Raw genomic sequence first — 9,920 nt, forward strand, 5'->3', positions numbered from 1 at the left:
TGGGGAAGCCAAATCAAAAAGACTGCCTACACTAGCGTTGTTCGTCCTCTGCTAGAGTACTTCTTAGCAATAAGGTGTCTTTTACCACCATGCATTGGCGGAGGACATCGAAAAAGTTCAAATAAGGACAGCTGGTTTGTATTAGCGCCAAATAGGTGATTTGTGTGGCACGGATATGATACTGGAGTTTTTCGTTACGGCGAAATCTTTTCACGAAATTTCAGTCTCCAACGTTCTCATCCGAATTCGAAAATATGTTGCTGTCATGATCATTGTAATGAAAGTCAGTGATCGACGGAAACATTTAAGTGTTCCTTTTTCAAAAAAAAAAAAAAAAAAATGGTTCAAATGGCTCTAAGCACTATGGGACTTAACATCTGAGGTCATCAGTCCCCTAAAACGTAGAACTACTTAAACCTAACTAACCTAAGGACATGACACACACCCATGTCCGAGGCAGGATTCGAACCTGCGACCGTAGCAGCAGCGCGGTTCCAGACTGAAGGGCTTAGAACCGCACGGCCACAGCGGCCGGCTGTTCCTTTCCCCACGCGCTGTTAGAGTGTGGAACGGAAGAGAAATAGCTTGTAGGTGGTTCGTCTTCAGATAGAATGGGGGACGCCAGTTGTGATACATATATTTAGTATGAATAAATCTTTTAACTGTATCCAAAGATATGGCTTTATCTGCTATCGATTCCGGTGCCACAATGCACAGACTTCAGTCCCTTCTTCGATAAACTGATTGATTACGTGGTTTATCGAAGTGGGGCTTGAAGATAGCGCATTGTAGCGCCGAAATCTATAGCAGATAAAGCAATACTTTGAATACAGCTGAAGGATTCACTCACACTAAAAAGAGGCATGTGAAATTCTGCCTCAGCTTAACGTGCCTTTCTGCACCACTACCGCTTTCAGGCCTAAAATAACGTGTTTTTTTATTTCGCATAACCTTTCTAGAGTTTACTATAAAGAAACATTGTTTCTGCGTTATGGTTTTCAACCATAGTTTCCTTTGGGCCAACACCCATTTCAATCTTCGAGAACGTTATTCATTTTCTTGTGTCCACTTTCATCCAATTCTTGATCTTTTTTGTTCTGATGGACTACCTTTTCCATTCCTTCTTTAAACAGTGAGCTGATTGTTATTGTGTCTATGTCGACTCCCATATTTTCTAGATTTCTTCCTGCTTCTCCCAGGGACGTGAGTCTGAATTGTGATTGTTTCGTAACTCATAGAGTTTTTTCAATCATCCTGCATTATTCATCCTGTGTCCACAGAATATTGATCTCCTTTATCCCACTGCTACTGTCAACTTTTCAAATTCCAGATATAATTGTGTAATACACCACAGAACCAAAGAAACACACCAAGGAAGCACTTATAGGCATGCATATTCAAATACAGAGATATGTAAACGGGCAGAATACGGCGTTGCGGTCGGCAACGCCTATATAAGATTACAAGTGTCTGGCGCAGTTGTTAGATGAGTTACTGCTGCTACAGTGGCAGGTTAACAAGATGCAAGTGAGTTTGAACGTGGTGTTATAGTCGGCGCACGAGCGATGGGACGCAGCATCTCCGAGGTAGCGATGAAATGAAGGTTTTCTCGTACGACCATTTCACGAGTGTACCGTGAATATAAGGGACCGGGTAAAACATCAAATCGTCGACATCGCCACGGCCGGAAAAAGATCCTGCAAGAACGGAACCGACGACGGCTGAAGAGAATCGTTCAACGTGACAAAAGCGCAACTCTTCCGAAAATTGCTGCAGATTTCGATGTTGGGCCCTTCGACCGCTGTCAGCGTGCGAACCATTAGACTATACAACATCGATATGGACTTTTGAAGCGGAAGACCCACTCGTGTACTCTTGATGACAGCACGACACAACTTTACGCCTCACTTGGGCTCGTCAACACCGACATTGGACTGTTGATGACTGGGGGGATGTTGCCTTGTAGGACGAGTCTCGTTTAAAATCGTGTGGAGCGGATGAAGGTGTACGGGTATGGAGACAACCTCATGAATCCATGGGACTGTCAAAGCTGGTGGAGGCTCTCTCATGGTGTGGGGCGTGTGCAGTTGGAGTGATATGGGACGCTTTATACATCTACAAACGACTCTGACAGGTGACACGTACGTAAGCATCCTGTCTGGTCACTTGCATCCATTCATGTCAATTGTGACGGACTTGGCCAATTCCAGCAGGACAATGCGACACCCCACATGTTCAGCATTGCTACAGAGTGGCTTCACGAACACTCTTCTGAGATCAAACACTTCCGCTGGCCACTAAACTCACCATCCATGAACATATATATCTGGGCATAATTGAGATTCCTTGCAACGTGCTTTTCAGAAGAGATCTGCACCCTTTCGTCCTCTTACGGATTTATGGACAGCCCTGCAGGACTGATGGTGTCAACTCCCTCCAACAGTACTCCAGACATTAGTCGAGTCCATGCCACGTCGTGTTGCGGCACTTCTGCGTGCTCGCGGGTTCCCTACACTATATTAGTCAGGTGTACCAGTTTCTTTGGGCCTTCAGTATAGATCGTAGTCTGTAATCTGAGTTACTGGTGCTTTTGGGTCCTAGTATTTTTCTTAGAATTCTTCTTTCAGTTGTATATAATAATTCGAGTTCTTCCATGGAAGCCAGTGAAAGTGTATTTATTGCATCGAACATTTCTGGTCTGACGACTGTTTCATACCCCACTTCACTACTACTATCGGCACGTCATCATAACGCGGCTGCGCGTAGCTTACAAAGTAATGCGCCACAATCTAAGAATGAAATTAAAGAATAAAATAACTTTTCCAAACTTTGCTAACGCATGCTTCAGTGTATTAATGCCAATATTGTGAAATCTCAGAATGATCAATAGAACGAGCTTTGCTAAATATGTTGTTCTAAGAAAAAATAGGTTGGCGTTCGCTGTGTTATTCGATGGTTAGGTATTTTATTAATTTGTAAATGAAAATGATGATCTTATTTTATTACATTGAGTAATTACTAAATAATTTTTTCTCCCGGCTAAAGATTTGGTCAAGTTGCTAAAGAACTCCAAGTTAACGTCGTGTTAAAGTGTTGTCTGTAAGTTGTGTGTCACTAAATCACAGTTCACACAACAGATTCTATACAACTATTGATTATGTTGGAAACAGTTTTCCTCAGTAAAATGATCATTAAAACCACCGAATATTAGCCGCGCACAATACTGACGTATGTTACCTGAAACAATATTCTTCGCAACTCGTGCGTAATTAATTTCCGATCCATACATCAGCTAGAAAAGTTTGTTATATGGATCGTACCATGAGCACTGTTTTTAAAGAACCAATCTGATTCGAATTATTTTCATTAAAATGAGTTCGAGACCACCGGTGCACATTTATTTTTACACATTTGTATTACCTTCGGCATTTATGTCTGCAGAGTTGCGTAATTTGAATTTGCCGCTGAGATAATTGTAAGATAGCGGCAGACAATTGATAGAGACTTTCTATTGTTAGAGCAAATAGGATAAGTATTTGAAATGCTTATTAAACTTTACTTTCGTATTGTGCATTATTTAGACTTCATCAAGCAAACATTTGATTTTTTTCTAAGGAAAACACAGACAAAAAAACGCGATACAAATCGCTATCATCAATGGCTGCGCTCCTTGCAGCGGAAAGAAATAATTAACACAGATAATGCTTACTGATAGAGGAATTAAAGTTACAAGTAATTATTCACTTATATTTATAATAATAATGAACTCTATTCACAAGTAATATTTAACAAATAACTACAATTTCTTAACAGACCTCAGTTTGGTATGCGTCTTGCCTCCTGAATCAGAAAAGCCAGCCAACAAAAGATAAAAACAAAGCAAGACAAACGCAGATCATAAAAGGAATTTACAATTATCATTGTCTTTGTATGATACACATCGATATGTCCAATTACATCATAAAATATTATATAAATAGTTAACATTTATCATCTTTTTCACTGTTTTTTCATATGTCGGATAGATAACGTTTATAACTGTTAGAGGCGTAATTTCCTCTCGTCGAACTGTAGCTAAAATTTATCTCGTGGATGTTACAATAAGTAGCGCTAAATGATGGAACTAGAAAGTTAAAAATTGTTCGGAATGTCAAAATGTATGTCACAATCAAAAGTTACAAGTCTCGAGTTAATCGGTACCATACTTTGATCAAAATCGGCGCTTTTGCGAGAAATTGAAGGCGCTAAATATTCGACTCAGAAAGATGAAAAGTTGTATGTAGTCGTAGTTTGATACAAAAACATGAGGCCTAACTATGTGACGCCATTAAGCTGCCTCTATTACTTTTCAGGCTATTTACTAAAAACTAAACTCGGAATGAAAACGTTGTTATTTGTAATTGAGTGAGTGTCCTTTGTATATATGGTAGCAAGTTCTAATTACTGTACTTGATTACATTCATTAAATAATACAGCTACACCAAGTTTCAAGACTTTAATGTAAACAACCATCAATACAAGGACACTTAAAGAGATAGTTCAGAGGGCATGTTCTACTGTCGGTTCCGTTTGAAAAATTCTAGCCGGCAAATTTTAAATGCAGCCGGTCTGAAATTTTTTAGTAACTAAAACCAATTTAACTCCATTCATACAAAAATTAAGAATATTGTAAACTGTTAAACAACAGAGATATTAATTAATACGTGTCCGAGATAGGGGCCATTTAGATGCTGCTACCTGTGCCTGCAGCAGTTAGTAGCAGATGTTCCGTTTGGCAGTCTGCTGCGCCCGTATCGCTTAGATTTCAGGGAAGAAACTGTTTGTGTGTCGCCCGTGGTGTTGACAAGGCCGTGTGGCAAGTGTTGAGATTATTTTCCACTTTTGTAGTGGGCAGTTAACATGGATGATGAGAAGTCACGATGATTGACTCTTTCGTTTTGAACTTACCGTAGAGGTCGCTTCCGTTCTGCTAATGGTGTTGTTTCTGATAGGCATATTATTATTATTACTATCAGAAACATTATCATGTTTGTTCCCGTGAAATGTTACTGAATATATTAATCACTTAGAACTCAAAACTTTTACTTATAGTCGCTGTTCCTGATCCAGCTGAGTAAACAGCAAGTAGGAACATTTTCTTTCAATTAGCACAAGAATAAAGTGGACTTTCAGACTGGAAATTATGGTCAGTATGTTCTCCATCACTTTCCGGCTGATTGCAAAAATAGTTTTCAGGCTACTGTAAATGACGAAGAAGATTGTTCCACGTGCCGCCCCTCCTCAGGTCGACGTCATACTCGCCGATGATGTCCAGGTAGCGCAAAACAGCGATTCATTCACGAACACACTGCAACAGCATTCATTAGAAGTCCTTGCTTCCTGGTCATATCACGTCTCCAAACGCTGCCGTCTGTGTTGTGTTAACGTCAGCCTATGCGGTAATCTCCTAGTCTGACTGCTATTAGCCTCCGACCTATGGTGGGGTATGACACAGATTATTACAGGGAGTTCATTATCTGTTCTCGGATGGCAGGAGTGGAAGTGAAGGGGTTACGATGTGCCTGGTGCACAGTACTGCATCCTCCCTCGAGGACATCAGACGTCGTCGGCCAGGGACCTCGACTACGAGTATGGCTGCACTTCAGCGTCGGGCAGCTGTCACATTTGAATGCCAAACAAATCTGCATATTGCAAGATTCGACGAGCCGGCTAACAATGTGGCCGCTTTCAGACTCTGTCAAGTGCTCGTAACGCTGCCTCACACGACTATGCTGCATCTCCATATCTTTCAAAGTGCTCTCTTAACATCTGACTCTGTTCACACCTCATACACTGAAGCGCCAAAACTGGTATAGGCATGTGTAACCAAATACAGAGATACGTAAACAGGCTGAATACGGCGCTGTGCTCGGCGGCGCCTATATAAGACAACAATTGTCTGGCGCAGTTGTTAGATCGGTTACTGCTGCTACGATGGCAAGTTAGCGAGATCTAAGTGGGTTTGAACACGGTGTTATAGTTGGCGCACGAGCGATGGAACACAGCATCTCCGAGGTAGCGATAAAGTGGGAATTTCCCGTAAGACCATTTCACAAGTGTACCGTGAATATCAGGAATGCGGTAAAACATCAAATCTCCGACATCGAGGCGGCTGGAAAAACATCCTGCAAGAACAAGGGCCAACCACGGCTGAAGAGAATCGTTCAAGGTGACAGAAATGCAATCCTTCCGTAAATTGGTCCAGATTCCAATCCTGGGCCATCAACAAATGTCAGCGTAAGTACCATTCAACGAAACATCATCGATATGGGTTTTCGGAGCCCAAGGCCCACTCGTGTATCCTTGATGACTGCACGACACAAAGCCTTACGCATTGCCTGGACCCGTCAACACCGACATTGGATTGTTGATGACTGGAAATGTGTTGCCTTGTTGGACGAGTTTCGTTTCAATGTGCATCGAGCGGATGGACGTGTACGGGTATGGAGCCAACCTCATGAATCCACGGACCCTGCCTGTCAGCAAGGCGACTGTTCAAGTTGGTGGAGGGTCTGTAACGGTGTGGGGCGTGTGCAGTTGGACTCCTGATACGTCTAGATACAGCTGACAAGTGCTTAAGTACACTGTCTGATCACCTGCATCCATTCCTGTCCATTGTGCATTCCGTCGGTCTTAGGCAATTCCAGCGGGTCGATGCGACACCCTACACGTCCAAAATTTCTACAAAGTGGCTCCAGGGACACTCTCCTGAGTTTATACACTTCCACTGGCCTCCAAGCTCCGCAGACTCCCCTGACGTGAACATTATTGAACATAATTGGGATGCCTTGCGTCTGGCTGTTCAGAAGAGATCTCCACCCCTTCGTACTCCAATGATGGACAGCCCTGCAAGATTCACGGTGTCAATTCCCTCCAGCACTACCTCAGACATTAGTCGAGTCGCTGCCACGTTGTGTTGCGGCACTTTTGTGTGCTCGTGGGGGCCTACACGATATTAGGCAGGAGTACCAGTTACTTTGGCTCTTCAGTGTATATACCCCACCCAAACCGGTAACAACACTAAACACAAACAACAGTAATGCACTCCTGTGGCCATCCTACCTGAGGCGGGTTACTATAACTCTGCATACCCCCTGATTGCTGATTGCCTCTATACAGGGTGTCCCAGCTATCTTGTCCACCCAAAATATCTCTGGAACAATAACAGCTATTGGAAAACGACTTTCACCGGTATCAATGTAGGGCTGGGGACCATGAATGTACACATTTGGAAACATTCTAAAACGAAAGCATATGTGTTTTTTAACACAAACTTATGTTTTTTTAAATGGACCTCCTATATTTTTCCTTCAGCAATCCATAGTATGACAAAGCACATACACAATGGCGTTGATTGCATCGCAATATTCCCATTACATCCCGAGATATTAAGACGCGAAGTTGACGCTTGAGACACCCGACATGCGCTGCTAGCGCACGTCCTGAGGCTCAGGCGTGAACCCCATGCTGCCCGTAATGGCGATGTGATTGACATGTGTAATCACACTTCCACACTTTTCAAGAGGTCCGAAACGAATAATACGGTCTGCTCCCATCCTGCATTAACGTCGTACATTCCAGCAGGTATTTATCCCATAGGCTAGGGGTGATGCGGTTCTGTAACATATCTGTGTACCGCAACGTTAGTCACAAACGTAACTTCGCTTATCGTTAATCCGTTACTAAAAAGGTAATGCCGTTCAACGTTAAAACTTTACTTTACTGTAGATTTAGCGCAAGTGACAGTTAATCATTCACTCGTAATAGTAAAATTCATGTTGATGGTTTCAGTGAAACGAGCAAGTGCACTAAAAGTTTTACCGTTGTTTCGGACCCCTTGATAAGTATGGAGGTGTGATTACACATGTCAATCACATCGCGATTACGGGCAGCATGGGGTTCACGCCTGAGCCTCAGGACGTGCGCTAGCAGCGCATGTCGGGTGTTTCAAGCGTCAACTTCGCGTCTCAATATCTCGGGATGTAATGGGAATATTGCGATGCAATCAACGCCATTGTGTATGTGCTTTGTCATGCTATGGATTTCCGAAGAAAAAATATAGGAGGTCCATTTAAAAAAACATGAGTTTGTGTTAAAAGGCACGTATGCTTTCGTTTTAGAATGTTTCCAAATATGTACATTCATGGTCCCCAGCCCTACAATGATACCGGTGAAAGTCGTTTTCCAATAGCTGTTATTGTTCCAGAGATATTTTGGGTGGACAAGATAGCTGGGACACCTTGTGTATATGAAGTTACATTGAGATCCAATCATGTCTTCTGGATACCATACCACCCCCCCCCCCCCCCCTTCTCTCTCTCTTTTTTTTTTTCAGGCAGTGTGAATCAAGAGTCATATTAGAAGCACGCGCGCATACAAGAAAGGATGCTGAGTATGGAAAACATTAAAGAAACCTTTGCTGAAAAGAGAACCATCTGTACGAAATGAAGAGATCAGGTGATAAGGAAATACTAAGGAAAGAAAGGAAGGAAGAGAGGAGGAATAAATAAATAGAAGTGCTCTAGTAGGTAAATGAACGCGAAGACGTTATTGTGAAAACGGAAGAGAGCGTAGATAAAGATGATATATTATACAGCGAGAAGAATTTGACAAAGCTCTGGAAGGCCAAAGACGAAATGAAAGCACTTCAACACTGTTCTACCTGGTAAGTAGGATATTCGAGATAGGCCAAATACCGTCGGATTTAAAGAAGAATACGACCCCAGTCCAAAAATGGTCGGTGCTGACTGGTGTGGAAACTAAGAAATCATAACTTTAGTAGCTCAAGATCGCTAAATACTAAAACTAGTTGTCCGCAGAAGAGTGGAAAAATTGGTAAAAGTTAACCACTGAGAACATCAAACTGGTTTATAGAGAAATGTAGGAACGCGAGAGGCAACACTGGCCACAAGACACAGCTATTTTAGAGGAAATGCTGAAGAAAGGCGAACCTACGTTTATAGCCTTTGGAGATTTAGAAAAAGTTTTTCCTCAATTTCCGCTGGAATAGAGTCTTCGAAATTCTGAGGTTTAACAAGTACAAAATACGACGTAGTAAAGGTTACCAAGAATTTACTCAGAAACCATATTGTAACAGTGAAAGGATATGGAAAGGAGGTACCAATTGAGAATGGAGTGAGACTGAAGACAGCTCACACGGGATTACTTTCCCCGTGCGCAGCGACGCATTCTCGATGTCAGCGCCAGCCGACCCCACCCCTCTGTTCCAAAGTGGCGCGCGTCTCAGTCGCCTGCCGCCTACACAGCTCTGCACCTTCTCCGTTACAAATGAAACAGTCTCTGCCCACATCAGCTACACAGCGGGAACAGAGGTGTGCACACGCTGGCTGTTCTATAATACCGGGTGATCAAAAAGTCAGTATAAATTTGAAAACTTAATAAACCACGGAATAATGTAGATATAGAGGTAAAAATTGACACACATGCTTGGAATGACATCGGGTTTTATTATAACAAAAAAAAAAAAAAGTTCACAAAATGTCCGACAGATGGCGCTGGACAGGTAAACGTCAGTGACTGCGCATGACAATCGTGTATAAAAGGAGCTGTAATGAGAGAGAGAATCAGATGCGCCAGCAGTCGCAGCATGTTGACGTTACCTGAAAAGGCGCTTTTAGTGGAGCTGTATTATCAGAATGGGGAATGTGCTAGTTCAGCGTTACGATCCTATCGCCATAGGAAGGGGATTCGAACGGGTAAAGGTCCGTTGACAAATGCAGCTGTGGCGAGAATGATTTCGAAGTTCGAAGCCACGGGTTGTTTAGACCCCGTAGTGGCCGACCGAGCACAAGGCGTAATGCTGCTGAGACAGTTCAGGAAGAAATGGAGACTGTAGAGGGTTCGTCTATTCACGGGGAAGA

This window comes from Schistocerca americana, chromosome 9, assembly GCF_021461395.2.
Source record: "Schistocerca americana isolate TAMUIC-IGC-003095 chromosome 9, iqSchAmer2.1, whole genome shotgun sequence".
Lineage (NCBI taxonomy): Eukaryota > Metazoa > Arthropoda > Insecta > Orthoptera > Acrididae > Schistocerca > Schistocerca americana.